The 27,533-nt window shown below is 35.1% G+C and overlaps 1 protein-coding gene across 5 annotated transcripts in view; it reads right to left on the bottom strand.

Moving 5' to 3' along the window:
* The window catches only part of LAMA2 (laminin subunit alpha 2), a 511,376-nt gene that overhangs the window by 253,742 nt on the left and 230,101 nt on the right, over positions 1-27,533 (bottom strand). The gene's annotated exons all lie outside the window — the stretch shown is intronic.

The raw sequence follows: 27,533 nt of genomic DNA on the forward strand, positions 1-27,533 counted from the left end.
ACAACCATATGACAATATAGTAAATATTCCTTCATTCTACAGGTAATAGGCACATTTTTACTGTTTGCTATAAAATGGAAATAGTGATAATACATACTTCAGAGCACTGTGTAAAGCCCAAATCAGATAATGCAGGCAGAACAACCAGCACCGTGCCAGGTATACATGAGAACACTTAATACACTCCAGGTATGCATATGGGTAATAAATGAATTTCAGTTAATACTGTGAGTAATCTGTTTAAAAAATAAGATGACTATTTTTCTCTTATATTGAATTTATTGGGGCAATGTTGGTAAAGGGGAGATAAATAGTGAGGGAAGGAGATTTGACATAGGGTGGTAAACACACAATACAATATAGAGATAATTTATTATAGAACCACTATAAATTATAATTTTTATTATACCACTAAAATGCATATAATTTTACTAACCAAGAAATAAGACAACTTTTGAATGATTCATAAATATTATTTGGTGCCCAGTAAAACAGAATTTTTAAAAGAGTATACTTTTTTTTCTTGTTGGCATACTTTGTACTCAATATAACAAATGGATGATTGGCTTGGGTTTTGTGATTGCATAAGTGTTTCAGTGTTATATAAACTAGTTTTACTTTTGGGGGCATGCAGTAAAAAAAGTTCATTTCAAGGGAGAAGAAAATGCAATGACATAAAATAAAAGCTGTCAAAGAGCACATGCTGTCCCTGTAATTTTGGTGAAGTGTTAATGATATTTATTGTCTAGGGGCCCAGGCTGCTAAATGTTTTCTAATGGTCTGTATATTTCTATAAAACAAAGACCTGTCTTACCTAAAACAGCAATAGCCTATTAGAAGGAGGGAAAAATTGAAAAACTGTTATGGACTGAGGCTTTTCTATTGCTATCGGGAACTCCACGACCAATGACTTTAATCTCTCCTTTGCATACAGTTTTGACTCCTTTGCCCCACCCTCTAATTTCATGGCACTTCCTTAGGTAAACCACACCCTAGTTGAATCCAATTCTCTACGTTCACTGTACCTGCAGCTCTTGAGCTGGACATACCTGAAAAAACACATACCAACTTGTTGACAGACCTTGCTTCAAATTCGTGATCACTAAACTCATGTGGTTCCTTAACATTGCCTGGTCCATTTTCTCTCCTATGTTCCTGCAGGTTTACTTTCTCTTTTCTTCTCAAAACTTCACAATTCTCCTTATGCTCAACTATTTTCTGTTTTTCTAAGAATATAAGGGCCAACAGAACTTCATGACTCTCAGCACCACTTCAGTTCATGTACATGCATATGTGTCCTCATTTCTTTCCTAGGAAAAGGGGTCTGTGCTTCCTCATTCCAAGTCCTCTCTGCTCATTCTCTCGCAAATTCGCTCCGGTCAACTTTTGTGCCCACTGCTTTACTAAAAGTGCCCTTTTCAAGGTCATCAGCAGTTTTCACTGCTAAATCCAATGGTCAATTCTCATTCCTTATCTTATTGTACCATCAACAGTATTTGACAAAAGTTGAACACTTTTTAAAAAGATTTTATTAATTTTTAGAGGGAGGAGAAGGGAAGGAGAAAGAGAGGGAGAGAAACATTAATGTGCAGTTGCTACTTGTGCAAACCCCTACTGAGGACCTGGGCCACAATCCAGGCATGTGCCCTGACTCAGAATCAAACCGGCAACCCTTGGGTTCTCCGGCTAGTGCTCAATCCCTGGGCCAGCCAGGGCTGAACACTCTTGATGAACAGAATTGGCTTTCAATACACTGTTTTCCTTGTATTTTTGGTCACTGTTTCTTAGTCTGCTTTCTGGTTCCTCCTCACTCCCCTATCCTCTGAGTGTTGCAGTGCCACAGGGCTCCACCCTCAGATCTCATCTCTGTTCATTCTCTTGGTTATCACATCTAGTCTCCATGCTTAAATGACATCTGTATTGATTAAATTATTAAACAATTACAACATTTAAAAAATCTTCAATGTAGATTTACCTACCATCAGCATTGAACTTCAGACTTGTATGATAATTATAACCTTAACATCTCTTCTTGGATACCTCAAGGCATTTCTAACTTAATAGAACCAGGGAGACTGAGCACCTGATCTTTTCAAAGAGCATCCAATAGTGTGCTCTTCCCAATCCTCCCCATCCAAGTGAAGAATAACTTGATTCTTTCAGTTGTCCAGGCCCATGACTTTGATGTCATCCTGGACTCCTTTCATGTTCCACAGCCAAACTGTCAACACACTTTTGTGGCTTTACCTTCAAAGTATATCCAAAATCGAATCACTCTTCATTACTTTCTTCGCTACCACTTTAGTTCAAGTGATCATAGCTTTTGATATAATAACTGCAAAGCCTCTGGTCTCCATATTTTTGTCCTTTTTCCCTATCAGTCAATTAGTATAACAATCATATTTATCCTGTTAAAGTATGTCAGATATTATACTTTTGTGGTCAGATCACACCAATGACTTTCCATTTCTGAGTGAGAAAAATGTAAAGACATTACTATGGCCTAATGGCCTGTCATATTTCCAAGTGCCCTATCTTCTTCCACTCTCCTCTTTCACCCCTGCTGCATGTTTCAGCATACCAGACTTTTCACATCTTAGGACCTTTGCAGCTGTTTTCCTCAAAAACCCTTCTGCTCAACATATCCATACAGTTTGCTGCCATATCATATTCAGTTCTTTGAGCTAACATTCTATCTAAAATTTGACACCATTTACTGACCATCACTTTTCCTATCCCTTCCACATTCTATTTTGCTCCTTAGCATTTATAGCCCTCTAACATACTACATTTTATGTACTTATATAATTAATTTTCTCTCTTCCAACTAGAATGCATGCTCTAGGAGGGCAGGGATTTTCTCTGTTGTGTTCACTGCTCAGAGACTAAAAAGGGTCTGAAAAATAGTAGGTGTTAATGAATATATAAATCAGTTGTCAAATGGTAATTTGTAATGGTAGTACTCTTAACTGCCTATCTTCAGCACTTAAGACTATATAATGGTATAATTAAGCACAATAGGAGAATGTTATATAACTCTCAGGACAGTAAGAGATCATTTGAAAAGATGTTAATTGTGCATGAAAGATAAACTTTATTTATATTATAGATTTTTCTTAAGGCTCAGTTACCTGGAGCAGTGGACTTTAGACTTTTGGTTTTGAAATTTATCAAAAAAATTTGCTTTTTTAAGGGTATTTATATGCAGATATATGAGAGTACATATATATACATACATGTATCTACACACTATATATGTTTATTTATATAATATATAATGGGGTATGACATGAACATTTATTAAAAACAAAAAATTAAAAGTATACTATTTGAAAATGCTAAGGTTAATTACTGATATAAAATTTCTTTTTACTAAACAATATAATGGTCTTTTTTTAGAAAGTATGATGTAATATGCTTTTCTAGATTTAAAAACCTTGGTTTACTATTTAGTGATATTATCACGTATTAAAGTTTTAAATTCTGTTTCTAGGTTCAGTTCAATATTTAGTATTAATGGTTTTCACAGCTTAAAAGAGATACCACAAACACAAAAATACACAGGTTTCCTATAAAAATTACATAATTGGCTAAGTATACTAAATTGCAATACTCATATCTAATCCTGTAGACCAATTATCTTAAGTTTGGGTTGAAAGTTGTCTAGTAAAATCTCTTTTGATAATAGTTTTACTTAAAAATCACTTTGAAAATGTGGCACTTCAATATATTTGACAAAAATCTTCAAAGCTCTCTGAAACTATGTTCAGAAAACTCTGAAAATAGGTTAAATAATTCTGTTTTCTAGTTCCAAAGTGCAGAAAAGAGTATTTGTGGTTGATAACATAAGATTAATTTGAGCCACAAAATGACAGAAAACTTTCTGAACAATTGCTTTCAAAATAATTTTTGTATAATAAAAACTATTTTTGTAAGACAATTAATTTCTCACTCATTAACCAATTTTGTGTCAGGTTTGATATTGTCATGTTTTGTGGCTAGAGAGAAACTCTTACAAAGAGAAATGGTAAGCTATAGTGTTTACTTGTTCTTTGCTTATATGCATATTATCAATTCTGCCTTCACTGCAGGGATATATTAAATCCATGTGTTCATTTGGTGAGTCCTCATTAGTTGGGAAAAAAGGGTTCTATAACTGATAAATCAACTTAGCAGAGCAAAATTAATGTACAATATTTAATAATGCATCAGTTTATGAGTAAATGATGCTACCACTAACATCATTTAAAAAATAATAAAGGAGAACTTCCCCAATCTGGCAAAGGCAATAGACTTCCAGGAAATTCAGGAAGCTCAGAGAGTCCCAAAGAAGTTGAACCCAAGGAGGAACACACCAAGGCACATCATAATTACATTAGTCAAGATTAAAATGAAGGAGAGAATCCTAGAAGCAGCAAGAGATAAGGGGACAGTCACCTACAAAGGAGTTCCCATCAGACTGTCAGCGGATTTCTCAAAAGAGACCTTACAGTCAAGAAGGTGCTGGAAAAAAGTATTCCAAGTCATGAAAGGTAAGAACCTACATCCAAGATTGTTCTATCCAGCAAAGCTTTCATTTAGAATAGAAGGGCAGATAAAGTGATTCTCAGATAAGGTCAAGTTCAAGGAGTTCATCATCACCAAGCCCTTATTATATGAAATGTTAAAGGGGCTTATCTAAGAAAAAGAAGATAAAACACATGTATAGTAAAATGACAGAAAACTCACAATTATTAACATCTACACCTAAAACAAACAAACAAAAAAACTAAGCAAACAACTGGAACAGGAACAGAATCACGGAAATGGAGATCATCTGGAGAGTTAGCAACAGGGGAGTGAGAGGAGGAAAGAGGGAAAAAGGTACAGAGAATAAGTAGCATAGATGGTAGATAGAAAATAGACTGGGGGAAGGCAAGAATAGTATGGGAAATGTAGAAGCTAAAGAACTTATGACACATGAATATAACTAAAGGGGGGAATGTGGATTGGTGGGAGAGGGTATGCAGGGTGGAGGGGAACAAAGGGGGGGAAATGGGACAACTGTAATGGCATAATCAATAAAATATATTTAAAAAAAAGAAGTAAATCTTTTTACTTCTTTCTTACACATAAAATACACATAAAATACAAAAACTGTAAAAAAACACATAAAATACAAAACTGTAAAAAAAAAATCCACCCAACTTGTAAATGCTGATTTCTCACTCAGAACATCTTGAGCATGGTATGTAACTTTATTCTTTCTTATGTTTTGGATTAAATAAAATATGTATATAAAAGTCATAATGTTTCTCCTACAGACACTTCTATAGAACACATGCTTCCTGGGTTCTTGAAGACTGCTGACTTAGAGTGCCATTTTTACCAAAATGCTTTGACATATATGATTTAGAGCATTATTAATTTTAACCCAAACTCAAGAAAACTAGCAAATTACCAGAAATTCTTACAAGAATAATTGGTCAATCTCTACTATACAAGGGTACTTTTATCACCAACACTGTTAAGTTATACATGTTTGAGGCTGTATGTATAAATCTTTAACTTATTTTTAATAAAAATGCTTAGTTTTAAACATATATTAAAGCACCTATAAGTGAAAATATTATCTTTTTATATGACATTATTCAACATAAAATATAGAAAAAAACACTAAAGGATTTTAGAAATATAAATTCCTCTTTTCTTCAAATTAAATGCTATTTTTATTTGGAACATCATAATTCTCTCATTTATTTTACCTATGGCTAGATGACAATTTTGTAATGACCAAGAACTTTTCATTATAATGAATTTTCAGAATGTACCAAATTACAATAGGCATTTAATGAATGTTACTGAAAATGAGAGAATCATTAATTTAACATGGAGCCTGTTGCTATTTTATGTTGTGGAAGTAGTTAGAAACTAATCACATTTTCTTCCCTAGAATTTTAACAACTAAATATGTTTTAGCCAGTTTGTAAGAAAGGCTTTATACTTTGACTAGTATGCTGAATGTGTATTAAACATTTTACACCCAGATTTTTATAATTTAATTTGATACTCTAAATATGGTTTAATAGCTATCTATCTCTCTACCTATTTATTTTAGAGGAGGGTGGTATGGTGGTAGGGGGAGAGAGGAAGAACGAAGAGAGATGGAGATATTTCTTCTTGTATGTGTTCTGACCAGGGATCAAACCCACAACTTTGGCCTACTGAGATGATGCTCTAACCAATGGAGCTACCTGGCCAGGACTGAATAGCTATGTTTAAGGCAGCAAGAAGATGGAGGGTCACTGCAAGATAAATAAACTACTGTTCCTCTGATAATAAAATTTAAAGCAGTGAGTAGGAAAAACACTGTGCATGAATGAATCATTTTTGCCATAAAATAAGATATTTCAACTGGAATATCATTATATTACTGACATTATAAGGGTATACTTATTTATATAAGCATACCCGTGTAATGTACATGGAGTCCATTGTCATGCCTTATGTGGTACTAGCAAGGCTGCCCTTAATGTCAACTGCATTAATGAATTTGGGGATATTATCTGTCTTAATCTAGTTCACACTTTACGTTTCAGTGCTTTATTGCTTTGATTCATTACCCACAGTTTCTGTACTTTGATTAAAATATGTCATGACCCTACGACAATGACAATTTAGTGTTTCTGATACAGGGGAGAAAAAGCTATCAAATCTGGTGAATCCTGGAAGTGTGAACCAAGAACTTTCAGCTTTGGAATGAGGCTGGTTGGCCTACACATAACCATAACATTCTCCGTTGTATACTTCTAAGAACCAAAAAGCAAAAGATACTTCTTGACTCTACTAGGTTACATGGAGTACTTGGGAGCAAAAAGAACTGGCTACTTATCCAGGTTTATTTTTCTAAGGGACTTTTAAATACATTTTGTGAAACTTCACAAGATCCACTTGTATGTAAGCATCAGAACTACTTCAAGTTACAGAGGCTGAACTACCCCAAGCCCTTAAATTGGAAGCTGTCGTTGTCAATGAATGACAGACAGTCTAGAAGAGATCACATTTGTAGCTTCTCAGAAACTCTGACATTTGTTTAAACCTGTCTTTATTTTTCTCTATGAAAAATATTCAAAAGCATCTCAACGAGATATCTTTTTTAATTTTATTTAGTTATTTTTCAAGTACAGTTTTCTGTCTATTTCTCCCATCCCATCCCACCATGCCCGGTGCTCCCCACCTCCCTCCCATTTCCACCCCCCTTAGTTATTGTCCCTGTGTCCTTCATACTTGTTCCTCCAAATCCCTCCCCTTTTTTTTCCCTTAAATTCCCTTCCCTCTCCCCTCTGGTCGCTGTCCCCTTGTTCTCTATTTCAGCGTCTTTGTTTTTATTCGGCTTGCTTGTTTATTTTGTTGTTTAGCTTCCTGTTAAAGGTGAGATCATCTGGTATTTGTCTTTCAACACCTGGCTTATTTCACTCAGCATAATGCTTTTCGAGATCTTTTAACCATCTTGTTTCACTGAAGGAAAAGGAGAATTTTGAAAAGGTTTGTATTTACTCACAATGTGGTGACAAGTAATCTCCATGGAAAGCACTATTGGAATATTTACAGGAAAGAGATCCCGTGGTAAAACACTGTATGGCTCTCCTTATCGCTATGGTGATCTTATTGAAGGTAGTTTGTTGACCCTCTTCTCTAATTTAAGTAAAAGCCTGAATTCTACCCCCAGGAGAGTACATAATTGCCAAAAGATGTTTCAGGTTGACCAAATGATTTGGTATTCATGTGCATTCACAAATTAACATAATTATAATACAATCCTTGTAGATATAAACTGTAGAAACCAAATATTGAAACCTATATACAAAAAGATGTAATTTAAGGTTTAAAATTTAAAAAATACACATACATTTTTATTAAAGTGTAGTTGATATATTGTATGGGTTTCAAGTATACATCGTAGTTATTCAACATTTACATACTTTATAAAGCAATAATTCTGATAAATTTAGTAAGCATATCTTATTATACAGTAATTATGTTGACTATATTCCCTGTGCAAAAATATATATTTTGTATTCAAATCACACTCTCTGTACTTACCTGCGCTATCCTGCTTCAAAATCTCATTTTAAAACAAGGTCTTATTATATGTTTAGGTGTAATATTTGTTTCTGATAATTACAACTTCTTCAAAGCATTCTTAATAACATTATAGTATTTTCTAATTGTGCAACATAAATCATGGATGATAAATAGAATATTAAGAACTGTACTTTATATTAGTGTTCTTTTATCATATATTAATTTAATATTCACTGTATTAATAAAATAACCTCAATTAATAATGAAAATGAATCTTATATATCCATCCATGATTCAATACTAGCATTTATCATGATACATATCTCTAGTTGTAATGTAGATTATTACATAATCCTAAGAAAAAATCCTTTGTATTTCAATCATTAATTAATACCTACTTGTAACATAGCATTATTCATTACATATTCTAGCAAAGCAAAAATCTACTTACTGAAAACTATCTCAAAGCTATTCAGGTAATCATGTGTCTCCATCCTCATTCCAAGGAACATCATTTTAATTAAAGGTATTAATTAATATTTATACAATGTGCCAGAATATGCTATAGGCAACCCTAATGTATAAAAGGCATGTTATGCCCTCAAGATATCCTTTCTCTTCAATTGACATGAAAACAAAAGAGAACAGTTTTCATATCACATAAACAATACAGTCTCCACCTCTGCAGCAGTGTTTTGTCTGTGACAGGTAGCTGCCAGGGACTGCAGTTGTATAACCGGGGACTCTGTTTCCTAGTGGCTTTGTATTATACATAATTTTAAAACAAAATTTGATTTCTGATTTCTATCATATATTGAGATCACTTTTGCTCTGCACAGTGTAGCACAGTCCTCCATTTCTGTCCTGCTTCATACTGAATCAGTAGGCAGAAATTTGTTTGTAGTTATTCTATTTCTTTCCTAAATTTTTTTCATTTTTAAAAAGATTTTATTTATTTATTTTTAGACAGAGGGTAAAGGAGGGAGAAAGAAAGACATAAAAACTTCAATGTGTGGTTGCCTCTTGTGCACCCTGAACCGGGGAACCTGGCCCTCAACCCAGGCACATGCCTTAGACTGGGAATCAAATCAGAGACCCTTTAGTTTGTATGCTGGTGCTCATTCTCTGAGCCACAGCAGCCAGGACCCTGGGTAGTTTTTTTTTTAAACAAAATGAAAAAAAGTAATAAAACTTCCCCTGCATTCAGTTAACAACTAGAATCTATCATATAATTTTGGACATTGAATCAAGTTAATTTTTTCAAGAATATAAAAAAGGTTTAAATATAGCAATTATCCAGTTCCTATTATAAATCATATGTTTAATGTATTATTAAGTAAAATCATCATGACAATTAGTAGCATTTATAGTCTCTTTTTTAGAGCTAAAGTGACTAAAATTATGAAGTAAAAAAAACCATAATCAGTTCTATTTGACTACATTATTTTTGATACTGTAACACAGAGTCATGAGAAACTGTGATGGACTGGGTTTCCTAGTATTCTCCAGAAATGCATGATTATGACATCAAGTGGCAAAACAGTATCTCTAACTACATCTTATGAAGGAAAAAAGAAAGGGGGGGGGGAGAAAAAAAGAAAGGAAAGAAAGACAGAAAGAAAGGAAGAAAGAAAGAAGACACAAGAAAAAAGAAAAGGGAAAAAAAGAAAGCCTTCTAGATAGGAGGGAGTAGTCCAAATCAGAAGTTATTATGTTGGGTTATTTTTGCAGCTAACATACTATGCATAACACTTTAAGAAGTCATTTGGAACAAAAAATCTCTAATTTGAATAATCTCTTGGGGCCCTACTCATCCTTTAAATAATAAGCTTTACAAGAATTCTGTAGACAACATTTTACTCATAACCTTAAAATGCATAGGATATGGTTCTAGAAATAAACTGAGAATTTTCAAGATATTCATTGTACCTAGAGCAACATAGTCCCTTTCTAAGCCATTTTATTTTATTTAAAGAAGTAAATCATAAGAGAGTTAATTATTTCACTGTATATCAGCAATAAAAAATGAACTAGAAGAAAAACCACAATATCAGTTACATTAGCACCCCAAAATTGATGTGTTTAGGAACTGATCTAACAAAATATGTCAAGATCTACATGAAGAAAACTATAAATTTTTTTAAATATTTAATTTATTTATTTTTAGAGAGGGGAAGGGAAGGAGAAAGAGTGGGAGAGAAACATCAATGTGTGGTTGCCTCTCATGTGTCCCCTACTAGGGACCTGGCCTGCAACCCAGGCATGTGCCCTGACTGGGAATCAAACCGGCAACCCTTTGTTTCACAGGCCCGTGCTCAATCCACTGAGCTACACCAGCCAGGGCGAAAACTATAAATTTTTAATGAAAATATCAAAGAAGAACTAAAAAAGATATTATATTATCATATATAGGAATAATCAGTATTATTAAGGTATCAGTTATTTTCAACTTGACATATAGATTTAATGCAATCCCAATCAAAATCCCAGAAAGTTATTTGGTGGATTTTAAGACATTGATTCTAAAGTTTACAAAGAGAGTCAAAGACTGAGAACAGCCAACACAATGTTGGAGGAGAATGAAGTCAAAGTGATGACATTTCCCAAGTTTTTGTAAAGCTACAACTATAAGGATGGTGGGCAGTGGTACCGAAGCAGGAATAGACAAACAGTGAAACACAATATGACAGCTTAGGGACACACCCACAAAAATAGGGCCATCTAATTTTTGACAAAGGAGCAAAGGCAATTTGCTCCAATTCTTTCCTCATTGGGAGAAAGAATAATCTTTTGGTGCTAAACATCTACATGCCAAAAAAAAAAAAATAGAATCTTAACATTGACCTTATACCTTTCACAAAAACTAATGCAGAATAGGGATAGACCTCAAAATGTATCTCATACAACACAAAACTATACAATTCCTTAAGGATAACACAGGGGAAAATCTGGAGATATTAAATTTGGCAATGATTTTTTTAGATACAATACCAAAGCATTGTGTATGAAAGAAAAAAATTGACAAGTTGAACTTCATTAATATTCAAATAATCTCTCTGCAAAAGATATTGTCAGGGAAATGAGAAGCTAAGCCACAATTCGAGTGAAAATATTTGTAAAACATGTATCTGAATAGAATACTTGTATACAAAATGTAAAAAGAACTCTTAGTTCTCTGAAATACTAAAATAAACGACCTAGATTTTTAAAAACAGGCAAAAATCTAAATAGGCTGCTCACCAAAGACTGCATGCAGATAACAAGTAAGCATGTGAAAAATGCAAAGCATCATACATTATTAGAGTATCACAAATTAAAATGAAGATATGCCATTAGGCACCCACTAGAATGCCTAAAGTCCAAAACACCGACAGCACCACATACTGGCACAGGTGTGGGGCAAGGGGACTCTCACTCACTGTTAGCTGAAATACAAAATGGCACAGCTATGTTGGAAGGACACTTTGACAGTTTCTTACAAACTTAAACATTCTCTTCCACATGACCTAAAGAAGTTAAAAACTTAAGTCCACATATGCACACACACAAAATCTATGTCCATAGATGTTTATAGCAATTTTATAAATTATTGAGAAAATCTTGGAAGCAACCAAATGTCATTTGGTAAGTGAACAGAGAAATAAACTGTGGTAATCCAGAAAATGGTGTATTACTCAGTGCTAAATAGAAATGAAGTATCAAGCCATGAAAAGACACAGAGAAACCTTAAACACATGTAACTAAGTAAAAAGAAAACAATGTGAAAAGGCTACATACTGTATGATTCCAAAGACATGACATTCTGGAAAAGGCACAACAAGGGACATAGTAAAGAAGAAAATGGCTCAGTCTGTCTTTGTCACTTTTTTTTTAATTGTCCTGTCTGCTCAGGGGATGCAGAGGGATAGAAAGACAGCCGGAGCTAGGACATCATAATAAACATTAGAAATGATTTAAAATGCACACACTTCTTTCACAGACAATATTGTACAACCCAGCAGAATACATAGCGTTAAGTCAAACATTTAAATTTAAAGCCACAGCTGACTAATTATTGTATCTGTTTATTTTATTATGTTGAAAGGTAGCTGCTTCCTAAGTAAAAGCAAACTAAACTTAGTTAACAAACTTCTTTAATTTGATGGCATGAACTCTAAAGGGATGTTTGAAAATTTGTCACAATTTACATACCTTGACCATAAACTAAACAGCCTACTCTTTTTTACGTCTTGAATAGAAAAATGGAAAGAGATGTGCCGTGGAAGTCATGGTGCCATAAATCTAATGTTAGCCTGGTCTCTCGAGAAGCTGTATATCTTTGTTCAAGTGACTTAGTCTTTTGCGGTCTGTTTCTACATTCCATTCCACGTACTTTTCAACAAGCAAAACAGATAAAAACACTTTGGTTTAAGAGAAAAAGGGGCTCCTTGTCTGCTCCATCCTACTTCCTGTCCTAGCACAGGACCACACAGAACACAGTGGGAAAACTGTTTACTAGAATACTGCTCAAGCTCCTTTCAGTTCTGAAATTATTCATTTCTATGTAAATATACAAAACATCTTAACTTCCAATTCGCAAAGAACAAGACTTTTACCCAAACAATGCTGTTTGGGCTCATAAAATTTGAGGGCTAGACAAGAATTTGGCAGACTACTTAGGTCGTCTGCCTTGCTTTGAATAGTTGTGGCCTTAAATGATCCTGGAATCATTTAAAAAACTATTTAGAAAAATACAAACATGGAAGGACAGATAAGGTGCTTCTCAGATAAGATCAAATTCAAGGAGTTCATCATCACCAAGCCCTTATTATATGAAATGTTAAAGGGACTTATCTAAGAAAAAGAAGTTAAAGAAACATGAACAGTGAAAGGACAACAAACTCACAGTTATTAACAACCACACCTAAAACAAAAGCAAACTAAAAGGACAGGTAGATCAGGAGTGGAAACATAGAAATGAAGATCTCAAGGAGGGTTAGCAACAGGGGAGTGGGAGGAGGAGAAGGGGCGAGAAGGTACAGAAAATAAGTAGCATAGACAGTAGATAGAAAATAGATGGGGGGCAAGAATAGCATGGGAAATATAGAATCTAAAGGACTTGAGACACATGGTCATAAACTAAAGGGGGGTAATGGTGGGGATGGGGGGGTAGGATGGAGGGGAATAAAAGGGGGAATAGAACAACTGTAACAGCATAATCAATAAAAAAAATTAAAAAGAAAAATACAAACAGGTTCTTCTTAAATAATTCCAACCAAATACTTTCTCTAAGAATTCATTTTTTTAAAGGAGAATTCTACCTATTTTGCTTCTTGTTCATCTTTTATGGAAAAAGAAATAATTACTATTCACACAGAACATCCATTTATTCACTCAAAAGGAAATTATTAAGCTCCTATGCTGTCCAGAACAATCTGCTAGCTGCTAGAGATACAAAAGTGAACAGAAGAATCCAGTTGCATTCAGAAAAGCACGGACCAGGGAGGAATATTTCTGAATGCTGGGTAGTGGGAAGTCTCGGGGAAAGAGCACAGGAAAGGCCTAACTCAGCGTATTCTGGGAGATGGGGTAGTCAGAAAAGTTTCAGGTCAACCCTTAAACAGTATTGTGAGGGATGGAGAAACTAGTTACTTAAGAAAAGGGTACAAGTGTTCTCAATAAGAAATTGTGAGATGGGAGACTATGAGGGAGCATGGGATCCTCGTGGGCATTTTACTGGCTGGCCCACAGGGTTCCTTCCTAAACTACAAGTCCAGAATGGAGCTACAAGTCCAGAATGGTCTCAGAGATTTCACCACCTCCTTAAGACAGTGGATTTGAAACTGGGAACTGAACAAATCAAATTTGAGTTTTATAAAGATCTCCCTCCATCAGGTAGGTGAATAAAGTAGTATTGGATTGGGGAGGTGAGAGATAGAAACAAAGTTAGATGGGTTCTTCTGAAATCTAGGTAAGAAATACTGTTGGCTGAACACCAGTTGCTCAGTGTCTTGAGTTACTTTGGTTACTTTGCTCAGACAGATCCTTCATTTTCTTATGGCCGGGCTTATGTATCATCAGCACCTCGGATATGGACAGTAGCTTAGAAACAATTCTTTCTCAAGGGGTGAGTAGTCACTTTACCACATTTTCTATAGTTATTATTTCATTGTTAGTAGTCAGCTGATTGTGTGATTCTGTGTGGTGTTAGAATCATAAAATTGCAGTTTGCAGGAGACCTTCTCATTCATCTGGTCTGCATTCATACCAGATTTCTCCAAAATCTAGGCTTCTTTTGGGGAAACCACAGACAGGCCCTGGGGACATGACGTAGACAGAGCTCCCAGCCCTGCACCTAGTACCACAAGGACCGGCCCTGCCATTCACTGGATTAGCGCCATCCCTGCCACCTTCCATAACTGCACCAGCCGTGGTCACCCACTGGAACCATTTTTCTTGGTTTTGTGTGTTCTAATCAAGATTTTGTTTGTAAAACAGACATTGTTGCTAAAATTATTGCTCCCTCTCTACTTCCCCAATGAAGAATTGAGGCCCAGTGCAGTTGAAGGTTTTCACTGTACTTACACTTGAACAGTGGGTAGCAGGGTTCTGGTTACAAAACTGTTGACACATATTCAGGAAGAGCTGGAACCTCCTCTAGAACCTGAAACTGGCCCTGACCCCCATGTAATCTGATACTGCCAAGAGTCCTCATTCCAGATACTAATGACCCTGCAATTCATACTTCCTATTTGATAAAAAAGTCACTTTCTAAGATTAATTTTCTTCCTATGTAAATGTGTGTGTTTCTGTGTGTAACGATATTGGTAAATAGTTTTAGATTTATGTATTTTGTGGTGCCTAAAAATGGTAATTTTAAGATTCCCTTAAGATTCTGAATTCAGACTAAGGCGTGGTGAAAAAGTTTTTTTGCCTTGGGAAGTTTAAATTTTGGGAATCATGTACAGATATTTAATTAATTATCAGTAGTTTTAATAAGCAATATTTAAAAAGTGGCTCTCAAAATTTTGTGGCTAACATATCACTTGGGGAAGTTGTTAAAAATGTAGATTTCCACATATTTCCTCCAGATGTTTTCATTCAGTGATTCCAGGACAGGGGTCATTAACCTCCATTTTCAATAAAGACTCCCTATGACCCTAAATGAGAATGCTGTAGCTAGTAACTGGATTTAAAAGAAGGGGTTAGGCCTTGGCTGGGGAGCTAAATTGGTTAGAGAATTCTCCCCATATGCCAAGGTTGCAGGTTTGATCCCTGTTCAGGGCTCAAGCAAAATCAACCAATGAATGCATAAATGTATAGAACAACAAACTTCTCTCTCTCCCCTGCCTCTCTCTCTTTCTCTGTCTGTCTCGAAAATCAGTAAGTACAAAGTATATTTAAAAGAAGAGTTTAGTTTAATGGTTCTGCTGAACCCCTTAACATGTTTCCTTTAAGTACAAATATATGAGTCAGGAACATGGACTCAAACCTCAGCCCAACTAAATCTTATGGGATCAAGCTGTCTTGGGACTCATTCCCAGCATAGTTTACATTTCCCTTAGCCTAAGTGTCTTTCACTAGGCACAAAGTTCATGTGTTTGGCACAACAAAAAATTATTTCTTTTTTCAAACACTTATTCCAGCCACCATTATCTAAATAACTGCTAAATAATGAGACAAGTTAAACTGTTTTATCATTTCCTGTTTGTAAAGTTCCAAAAGAGTCTCTAAGTAAGAGTAAAATTAAGAATAAACACTAATAATCAAATTTTATTGCTATGCTTATTTTGAAAGAAAAAGCAAAATAAAGCATTTTAACCTGTATACAAAGTCATCACATCTTAATTTAAAACTACTTGATATAAGAAAAATATGCTCTACTTACTTTTTTTCCCCCTGTGATGATGAATAAAACTCAGCTTAAGGCAGTAAACGGCCTGGAGAACCTTTAAGGGCTTGCAAAGCTTTTTGTCTGCGGGTTATTTGCAGTTCCATTTCATTAGAAAGACATATTTCCAGAACACAGAGGCTGACTACTTCAAGCCCAGGCCAAGATGGAAACTGGAGAAAAAGCATCCACTTGATGATCAGACCACATCTTGATAGATTTGGGCTAAACGGGAGGGGGCCCTGTCGATTTATTGATAGTTACTTTCTAAATAAAAATACGGTAAAAAAAGAAAACAATATATATGGGGAATTTTTCTTATCCCTTTCTCTTTGCTGCTCTATTTATTTCTTCATTTCTTTTCTTCCATCCATTCCTCCCTTCCTCTCCCTACTTCCTTCCTTCCTTCCCTTTTTTTTTCTTCATTTGCAGGCAGCCTTTCTAAAATTTCCACAGGACAAATTAGGCCCAGCTGGAGTTAGTAATAATGACTAATACTGAGTGCTTATTATTTATCAGGCACTGTCTTGAGTGCTGTTTATTTGTTAATTCATTTAATCCTCATGATAACTCTGTGAAGTGAGTTATTATTATCTCACATTACATATGTGGAAACAATAGCACAGAAAAACTAAGTTACAATGGTATAATCACACAATAAGAACTAAAGTCAACACAATTCCTTACTTCTGTGTTCAACAATGCTGGGAGAAAGCATAGTTTTCAACCCTATTTTTAACAATTCTGCAAAAGGAGTCCACGAAAACCTGGTTTCTGAACTCTGATCCATGTAAACCAGCTGAGGTACAGTTACATATAGACTAATTGCTTGCCCTTCAACACTTGATCCAAGACTTTTGCCTTATTCTTGGGACATATCCAAGGCTAAGTTATTCATAAATTCAGCCCAACTGCCTGCAGTGCAAGATCCCCTTAAACTCATGACTGGTTTCCCCTGATCGTTGTCTTTCAAGACACTGCTCGGACCTGGTGCAGGTGATTGGTTTTCCACTCACAGAAGTACTTCATAAACTTAGTTTTGCTTGGTCAATAGGTTATTTCAAGAATATATTTGGCAGCTGACTTCTGTCTAATACTTATGAAGAATTAGAAGATTGTATTTTGTTATAAATAAGATAAGCAACTCTCCTCTAATTCTCTTAAAAAATATCACTATAGCAGAATAGGAAAATTGATGTGAACTTCAGTTACTAGTTAAAAAATGTTGGCATTTTCTTAAGATAAGAAATAAAAAACTAAAGTATTTACACTTGTGTGTTTCTCAAATCACAAATCTATACAAAAGTTCTTTAGAGATAAAAATGAGCCTCTGAGTGGCTTCCCCAATCTGGTAGAATTGAACCAGATTAAATTAATGATGAAAAAGACACATGTGTGTATATTAAAAATTCCATGTAAGAAAATACTTTTATTCTTAAAATTTACTGGATCAGGAGACCAAAAAGAATGAAGAATTCAGACACTGAAAATAGTAAATAAAAACTAAAAAAAAAAAAAGAAGAAAAGAAAACCTAGTTATATCACAATGATGTAGCCAGGAAGGAGTTCGTTATAAAGGACTCATCAGATGGTGAACATTTTGGGTGCAAGCACACAATGCAGAGGAGGTCTCATTTTTCAGAAGTAGCTGTAAATATATTCATCTGAGTAAAACAATCATCTGAGTAAAACAATCATCCGAGTCTAGCCATGCGTGCATGCTCTCTGCTCTCACGACTGTCACTGCTGCCGATCTGGAGTTGAGAGGTAATGGCTTCATGATTCAAGGAAACTGCTGAAGTGTGTACTCAGGCTTCAGTTGGAGAGATGGGTTCATTTATCATCATAATAAGCTATTACCATTGAGAGGTCACAACTCATTGAAGAGACAATCAGTCTAATTGGCTCAATTCCGTTAGCTTTTGACGTGCCTCAGGGAGATAAGCACTCTTTCCCAGGTAATTTTCAATCACCCAACAAAGTACCTGTTTAATAATTTATCACATTTCCAATTGGACTCTTATCACATAGCTCCTTTCTCCGTGTGGCAAATGTCAGATTGTAGACCCAGGTATCAGAGGGAGAACTTCAGAAAAAAATTAGGTGAGAGAGTATTTGCTTCAACTCAAGTACCACTGTTAGAAGTGATGAGAAGACCTCGGGAATAAAAATCCAAGCTTTATGCATCCCCAAAAGGCCCTGATGATAATAAGAATTTCCCGAAACTATCAGAAAAAAAGTCCTATTTGAATCCTTGTGATAAATTAAACATGCCAACCAATTTTTAGCTTATAAGATTGGGGTACTTACCACTTATTAAGGAATCATATCAAAACAATAATTTTTACAACAAAGTCTAAAATAGAAAAATAATAGTTTATGATAGATTAATATAAAAATAAAAGCTGTTCTAGTTAAAATATTTTATTTTACAACTTTGACAACATTCTGTTCTTGAGTAGAGCAGTAGGCAGTCTCTGAGGCAAACTCACCTCAATTCAAATGGCAGCTGTTACTCTAGAAAGCTAACTAACCTGATATCTACAAACACATACTATTTTTCTCCACTACTTTTTACACAGCGGATGGTCACATACACACTATTCTGCTTCTAGGTTTAGTTACTTAACCATATACCTTGGATCATTCCATATCAGTATAGAATGTTCCTTATTTATTTATAATTTTATAGTGTTAGACTGCATGTATGTATCCCAAACTCCTTCAGTCTTTCAGTGATAGATACTTTTGCAGCTATCACAAATATTTATGAATGGAAAAAAATGTACTTGAAAAGTAACTAAATAAAATTTAATATTAAAAAAACCCCAAATATTTATGAATGGATAACTGCATCTTATGTATTTATATATACCTGTAGGATAAGTTTCCAGAAGAGAAGTACATAAGCATAAGCACATTTGTAACTTTACTGAAGATTTCTAAATTGGTTTGCTTGGATTGCATCAAGGTACATCCCCACTGCTAACACATAAGATCTTCATCTTTTTAAAGTCTCAGTAATAGCATGCTATCCTTTTTGTTGACTTTCCTAAAATAGATTACAAATGATTTCTCAGTGTTATTGTCGGGTTAAAAGTCAGTTTGAGTATCACTTCATACATTGAAGAGGCACTTGTATTTTCTTTTTTATGAATGATTCATTCATATCTGTCCCCCATTTCTTCTGTTGTACTGTTGGCCTTTATCTCATCAGTTTCAACAACCTCTTTAGGTACTGCAGAGATTAGCCTTCTGTTTGCTATAAATTATAACGACAAAGGAATGTATGGGTTTTTTAACAGAATTGATATTTTATTATTTATGTTAGTTTTCTAGGGCTGCCAAAACAATGTACCACAAGTGTCTTAAAGCAACAAAGAGTCACTGCCTCACAGCTCTACAGGTCTGAAACCAGAGTTGGCAGTGTGGGTTTCTGCAGAGGGCTGGGAGAAAAGGCTTGGCTTTGTCCCTGCTTGGCACATAGACGCTGTCTTTGTAGTCACATGGTGATCTCCCTAACCGTATCTGTCTCCAAATTTTTACTTTTTATAAGGACACCGGTCACATTAGGTTAGGTTCGACCTTTATGACATTGTGTTTAACTTGCTACATTATAGCTACAAAGTATGGATTGTGTTCATTATATTTATAATATTGACTTCTCTAGTTGGTTACCAGAAGAGCAGAAATCTCAAATTCCTTTAAACACTAGGTTTTCGGTGAGGCAGGAAAAGTGAGATACTTATTGCATCATTTGCATGGAAAGACATAAGGCCATGCTTATTAGTTTTATTTTGGTAGCTTCAAGATTAAGTGCAAAACACTCTGCGGGTCTCTCACAAAGCTAGCTCACTGATTTAATTTTTCCCGTTGCTGCAAAGCTTCTATTTAAGTCACATAATCTGCATACATGCTAAAATTAACTCTCTGTGATTGTCCAGATGCTCTGTCAGATAGCAGTAAAGAGGCAGGAGACAAAGTGTTCTTTCGCAAATGTACTTATTGATACACTTGTAAGACTACCTACAATATAAATGACTGCAGCACACAACTACAGAAATTCACAAAGCAAATGACATTTATTGAACAGCTTCTGTGTGCGAAGGGCATGTTGGAGAATTCCGAACATTCTGAGGGAATGTTGGAATTCTCCTTTTGCAGATAATTAAAGAAAACTAAATTATGGACTATGTCCAAGATCATAGAACTATAAAGTAGCTGTCCAGCATTTGAATCAGATCTATAAAAGGCATAAGGATCAAACACACAAAAAATAACTGACCAGGGCCTCCCCTTGCACAAATAATTGTTTTTAATCAAGTCTAATGAGGAAAGAAAGAAAGAAAATAATGTGCTACTTTGCTAGTCAATAATCAAGGTGTCAAAGGATGGGTCTGCTCTGAGGGCTGTGAAGGAAGGTCTGTTCTAGGCTTCTCCCCCTGCCTTACAGACAGTTGGCTGTCTTGTCCCTGTATCTTCAGGTCATATTCCCTTTACTCCTGTATCCCATTCTTCCCTACCACCTTGGTCTTTTCTCACAATTAACAATTAACACAATAAACAAACAAACAAACACATAAACAAAAAGTAGCAGTAAAAGTACTCTGACCATGACAAGTTCAGAATACTGCCCTACTGAACTCTAACAGTTGGTGATTCGGCTCTATTAAGGGCCAGAAGACAGATGCTTGGGGTTTCTCCCCCCCAAGGACTTGAGCTAGTGCACAAGAAGCAGAAGCACTCTGGTTCCCTGTGGTTCTCCGCACACAGAACACAGCTGTAAAGTGTTACCGAAAGAATATAGCAAAAAAAAAAAGTAAAGTTTTACATTAGGATTTGTTTGAACTTTTTTATAGTGGTGCTGGTTTTGTTCTCTTTAGCTTTGAGGTAAAAATAGTGGTTGCAGAAGGAAGGCTTTTTAATGCTCTTGTTACAGCATAGTCTTCCTTTTTTATAATTTCAAAGAAAACTTGATACAAAAGTACCTCAATTCTAATTTAAGTGTGTATGTTTTGTTCTTTACTCAATAACTATTGTGCTAAGTCATACCCCTAAAGAAGTGACTATTCTGGACCCTGTGTTGGGAAGCATTATTATTTAGCTTTTTGATGCTCTTAATTGCTTTTGGTAGGAAAAAATTTCTATTTGGTATCATAATCCTTTCACCAGAAGAATTTCTACATTTCTCCTAAGTGTAGATGTGTTGATGACAAAATACCTCAGCTTTTATTTCTAAAACAAACAAACAAAAACCCTCTTTCAGGATTTTTCTCTTCATCTCCTCCCTTCCTCCCTCCCTCCCTTCCTCCTTCCTTCCTTCCTTCCTTCCTTCCTTCCTTCCTTCCTTCCTTCCCTCCCTCCCTCCTTCCTTCCTTTTTAATAATTGATTTGGATATACCTTGGTGTGATTTTCTTGTCTATTTTAATTGATCAATTTTTCTCCTGGTCATGGTTCTTATGCTCCTGCTTCTTTATAAGCCTAGTAATCTTTGATTTGAGGCCCAATATGATGAATTTATATATTTGTTTTTTGTTGTAATTAATTACATGGTAATGGTACTTGCTCTGGCATGAGTTCATTTACTGGGAATCAGTTGGCTTCCTCTAAGGCTTGCTTTTAAGATTTGTTAGAGTGAATCTGGAGCAGCCTGGGGTCTGGGGCTAGTTCAGCACCTCTACCAAGACAATACTGTCTGAGTGCTTTACCTGATGTCCTCTCCATTATAAAGATGGTGGGATAATACAATACAACCAGCTCTATGTTAGGTCTGGGAATTGTTTCGCTTACCACTTTCTGACAGTTCTGTCACCAGACCTGGGTAGTTTTTCCCCACCCAGCTTAATAGTTATCCATGCTGAATGTTTACCTTTGCAACCTTGTAGGTACCTAGATTTCTTTCTCTCTCTCTCCCCGGCTCCCTCTTCTCTAATATAATTTCTCACAAATCCTAGCTTCCTTGGCTTCCCTGAGCTCCAGTCTCTGCCCTTCAGACTACGCTGGTTGGGTTTTCCAGCAACACATTTCACCTTGGAAACTGCACCCAGCCAATAATCTGGGGCGGTTGTAGCTTCACCTCATTTGTTTGCTTTTTCTCAGGGATCACAGCCCTACTTTATCTTTTGTCCAGTGTCTAGTAACTGTTATTTCACATTTTTCTCAAGTTTTCTTGTTGTTTAAGGCAGGTAAGTAAATCTAGATTTCATTCTTTAATCATATTCAGAAGTAATGATTGTAATGTATTGTCTTTACAAAGCTCTATTAGTATGATTTTTGAAACTGTGATCTTTGTTTGAACTAGAGTTTATTTTTGTGTGTAATATAAGGTAGGGAGCAGAAAGTGTTACTTTTTTTCTCTTTGGATAACCATGGCACCAGAACCATTTGTTAAAAAAAGCCTATCCTGTTATCATTGATCTACAACATCTATCTTGTCACAAAGCAAGTATTCACATATGCTTGGAATATTATTGGGCAATTTTTCAGTTCCACTGATCTTTTAAACCAACCAATCTATTTTCACACCAACCATGATCTGCAAAAATAAGTCCTAAGTCTTTATATTAGAGTTTTATCAAAATCCTATCCCCAGCTTTCTTTAGGAATTCATTTGATTATTCTTGGTCTTTTGCTTTTTTCATGTAGACTTACTCCTTGGTACTTTCAATACTTTTTGCTATTTTAAAGGATTTCTTTTTAAAGTGTTTTTTTTAAACTGATTTTTGCTGATGTAAAGAAATAAAATAGGATTTTATATATTAATTTTGTGTATAGTTCTCTGATTCACTTATTAATAATTTAAAGTTCACAAAGCAGATAATCATATTATCTACAAATTACAGTTTATTTCTTCCTTTTCAATCACTCCATGTTTTACCTTTTATCTTTCTGCACTGACCAGATCGTCTAGCTCAATGTTGAATAAAAGTGGTCATGGTAAAAATTGTTTCACATTTGTGATCTTAAAGAATTATTTGAAGATTATGTATTAAATAAGATATTTAAAACGTTTTTTTTGCTTTTGTGTAGATACTCTTCAGTAGTTAAATAAGTGCTTCCCAATTTTAGTTTGCAAATTTTTTAAATATCATGAATCATTATTTATTTTCATCTATATCTTTTTATGTATCTATTAAAATATTTTTTCTTTTTCTTTGGCCATTCAGTATGGATGGATTCTTAACCTGATTTTCTGATGTTAAACCAACCTTGAACTCCTATGATAAAGTAACTTGGCCAACTAAGTTTTACCACTTTTATACACTCTGGATTCATATTATTCATGCTTTGTTTAGGATGTTTGCATCTATTTTCATGAGGAGTATCAATAGCTAAATTTTGTCTATGATGTGTTTTGAGCAGAGTCTGTATAACCATTATCTCCATTGACCTGATATGTAAACTTTTACCAATGTAGTTCTAGATTATGTCAGTTTTGTTGGTTCCATGTCACAAAGTCAACTCATATTGAAAGTACTGTTAAGGAAACTCCCTAATGTTTCTTACCAAATTGTTAAACTGAATATTCCCCTATTTAGTAATTATTTGGTTGACCAATTGTAAAAGCTGATCTTTATACCGGTTGTAATTCATTAGTAGGCATTGTAAACACAATAATGCATATGCACATCAATATGATTTTCCACAATAATTTGAGATATTAGAATTAGTGCTTTATAAATTTCATTAGGAGAAGTATAAAGATAATATTATTACAAGGATAAGTGAGATTGGGAGATTTTTATAAGTGACCTTGACTCCTTGTAAGTGGGCTAACTTTTTATACTAGACATTACCATAACTATGATCGATAAATGAGCTCTTCTTTTTTTGTTTTTAATAAATATATTTTCTCATTGATGCCTAACAATGGTTTTGGTTTACTCTAGGCAGTAGATCCTTTTCCTGGTACTACCGCATTGCCATGTCATTCTTGACGAGATCTGAGTCATGGAGTAAAAATTCATTCAGAGCTTATTCAATTCACTTTATGGTCATGCCGTTCTAGGCATACACAGTACCCTCTGAATTAACACAAGACTTAAATTGGAGGAAGTTAAGGATAGGGAAGACGGTTCAACTTTAACTTTTGAATAATTTTTGAGGACTGTGGAACAAAGAAATCACAAGTACAATTTCTGCTGCTAAAAGGAGAGTGGATCGTGCTTGTTAGTGAGTTTCTAATTTCTTTCAAACCGAGATTGAAATCATCTTCCACCTTCCACATAAACCCCAATTCAAGAGTCATTTCTGAAGAACCTTATTAAAACTATTTTTTGTTGTTGTTAAGTAAGTAGCTTTAATCACAAAGTATTTTTTAAGCTCCTTTTATGTGAGGAGATCTACCTTGTCTTGTAAATCTCCAACATCACTCTCCTTCAGATCCATAGCTTTAATTTGGGATCTGAGAGGTAGAACTGAATATCAAGCAAGCACAACAAAGGAGCACCAAAGATTCCTTTCAGCAGCCAGATGCTGTTTTGTCAGCAGACTCATAATGTGCATTTGAAGCTAGGCAATACGTACACTTGGCAACTGCATGAAACAGCCTAAAAGCTTCTTTAAACTAGAAACAGAAAAGACAACATAATGTTGTAGGAAATAAGCATTGTTTCATAAGGAAACAAATCACATAAGATTAATTTAATAATGCTCAGAGACTCAGAGACAGCACTTCAGACCTCAGTGGGATTGCGGGAACAGGAGACAGGCAAACCAGATTATCTGGGAACTTCACAGAGGTGGTGAGAATTGCTTTTGGAAGCTGTACTATTTCAGACCACTAGGGTAACCTTAAGTAAATGATTATTTCAGTGTTCCAATGGCATTTAGTTTACGAAAGCAGTAAATTATTCCAACTCCGAAATGCACAAACCGTTTCTAAATAACTGAACCTTGCAGCAGAGCAGCAGGACTCTGTCCCCCAGCTCCTTCCATTCCTTCCTGGTCCTGGGCTTGAACGAATGCCCTGAAACCCAGCATTAACATTTCCAAGCAGTTTGAAAGGGAAGCGGTGCCTAGCACAGCCCTGCGGGTACCTGACTTCACTACTCAGAATGAAGAGAGAGAATTAGCACTTGATTGCACCAGCGGTGCTGGATATTCACTTCCACAAGAGGGGAAAAAAACATTTTTCAAGATCACTATTAAGGAATTAACTCATAGTTAAGATCACGTAAAGTTTTTCAATGAGCAATATACAACTGTGCTGTTTTTCTAGGCCTCATCTAGTATCTACATACACACTTAATTCACTTACGTATTCCTCGTAACTCCAAAAAAGAAACTGCAGTCAATAAAAATGTTCCTTTGGTCAAAAAATATTCCTTTGGTAAGTTGCCTACTGTTCTTGAGTGTCATTATAATCAGACAGACCTCTATGCTAGCAAAGTGCATCCCTCGTCACAGGGGTTTTGTTAATTGGGGTTAGGTTTCCAAAACAAGGAAGGATGGCGCATGGCATCTTCATCACAGTGGGATATGCGCGGCACAGCACCTCCCCGTTCTGTTATACATAGCCTTGTAACCCAGTGGCTGATGGAAACATGTTTGAAAATTGGTTATATAAATATTTAGGAGATGCTATTAGCATCTCCTAAATATTTTTTCAACTTAGAAATTAACAGTAAAAAAGCAGAGGAGGAATTATGTACCCACAGCCTCCTCGTCATTAATGTAAATGAAATTCAGTATCTAAGCAGATGCACTAGTTTCCTGATAGACTATTTCTGTCAGATTCTGGCAATGGCTCTGATTCGAACAGCAATTACTGATAAAGAATTTAGCCTCGCCTCTTAAGAAAAGTGGTTTTATTGAATTTACAAACAAGGCCCTACAATTTTCCATTTCCTTAGCAAGATATGAAATCAACCAAGCTAAGCATGTCATCATGACTATAATTTACGTGATGTGACATGACAGTTAAGATGTACTGTGGTAATTTGTGAGAGAGTGCAGTATTATTGGTATTATCAAAAATTTATATGGTCCAGTTATTAAGGCAAATTGTTTCATTCATAGTGAGCTATCTGACAGTAAACCGCTGAGGGCTTCCGCATTACATGAAGAGATGTCTTCCATATTCACAATTTGCACACCCTGTTACCATCATTTTGTTCGCGGAATGGAAACCGAAGCACAGGCAAGCACAGCTTTTTGATGGGAAAATAATCTGTGAGGGAATATGAAGTGCTTCACTGTGGGCGGTTAGAAGGAACAGTGTAGACAGGATAAGGAAAGTTATCTTTGGGAACCAACAACTACGAACAGGATGTCCAAATTCTTTGCTCTGCTGTTATTTAATATCCCACTTGGTTGTTTGCCTTCTGTCAGTTTGACTTTTGGCCAACAGAAAGGAAAAGCATGCGACCAAAGGAAAAGTGTTCAGGAATAACAGTAAAAAAATTCTATTATAATCTATTTTAAAATAAATTTCACTATAGTAAGAAAAATAAGACCTCTGAAACTCATCTTATTTTGATCCAAGGCTGTTTATTAAACTCCTCAGAGCAGGGAAAAAAGCCTCAATAGTTTATTTTTGGGGGAATTTAGGCTGTAGACATTCAAGTCTTAGGTGCTCTTTAATTCTTACTGGGAATATAGGAGTTTCCTAAATAGAATAGAATGGGATGACTTATTGTAATGGACCTTGCAAATAAACATTTGATTAGTTTTTTATTGCAGCTGTAGAGTTTTATGCAACATATACTGTCTCTTTTAAAATACCCATTCATTGAAAAACATGTTTTATTCATTTATACCTTTTGCATAATAGCATTGTGAAAACTGTTAAAGATAAGAAAACTGGCCATGAGTTAAAATCTCTTCAATCTGGTAAAACCACCACTTCCCAGTCACAAATTAACATATGAACTACTATTACTTTTTTCTACCTCAAGACTCACATGGCATGAAAAAAGAATCACTAACTCTAAATGCATTTCTACTTATTTAACCAGTAAAAATTCCTTCAAAAGCAACTCTGTACCTTTATAGGTAAAAACTACACTGAAAAAGCAACAATTTGCTAAGCGATTTTTCTGTGTAATTAGGATGATTTAACTATCAGCTCTCAAGGTATCAACTTTCACAGAACAAGCAAGTATTCACATTTAGAATCACTATGCCAAATTTTGTTTCCAACTAATTAATATGGAAAATGAAACAATACAGGCCCAGGTATTGTCTAGCTAGAGTTAATTCACAACTGGAAAAAAAAGTGCCTGCACTTCTGAGGCTACCCCGTGCATTTATCTGTGCGTGTTTTCATTGGTGTGTGTGGGCTTTAAAACAAACATGTGCTTCCAATCTGGCGAGTCTTTTAGGGTAGTTCTCTTTCTGAGCTCCAGGAAATATGTTGTTTACATAAGCTTCCTGCACGCATTAAATTAGTTATGTAATAAATTTCATTTCTAATTAACATTCACATAAGATAGAAAAGTAGCTCCCTTGAATCTCAGTATTGAAATAGAAACATGAATAAGAATTCAGTACGTATCCCACCACGGGCAACTCTAGAACAACGGCTATTTCAAGTTAAACCAAACAGATTCCTCAAATATCTATAATTTGTTTTGCAAAAACTAATGCCCTCATTAA

This window comes from Artibeus jamaicensis, unplaced genomic scaffold, assembly GCF_021234435.1.
Source record: "Artibeus jamaicensis isolate MK-2021 breed Jamaican fruit bat unplaced genomic scaffold, CSHL_Jam_final contig_387, whole genome shotgun sequence".
NCBI lineage: Eukaryota > Metazoa > Chordata > Mammalia > Chiroptera > Phyllostomidae > Artibeus > Artibeus jamaicensis.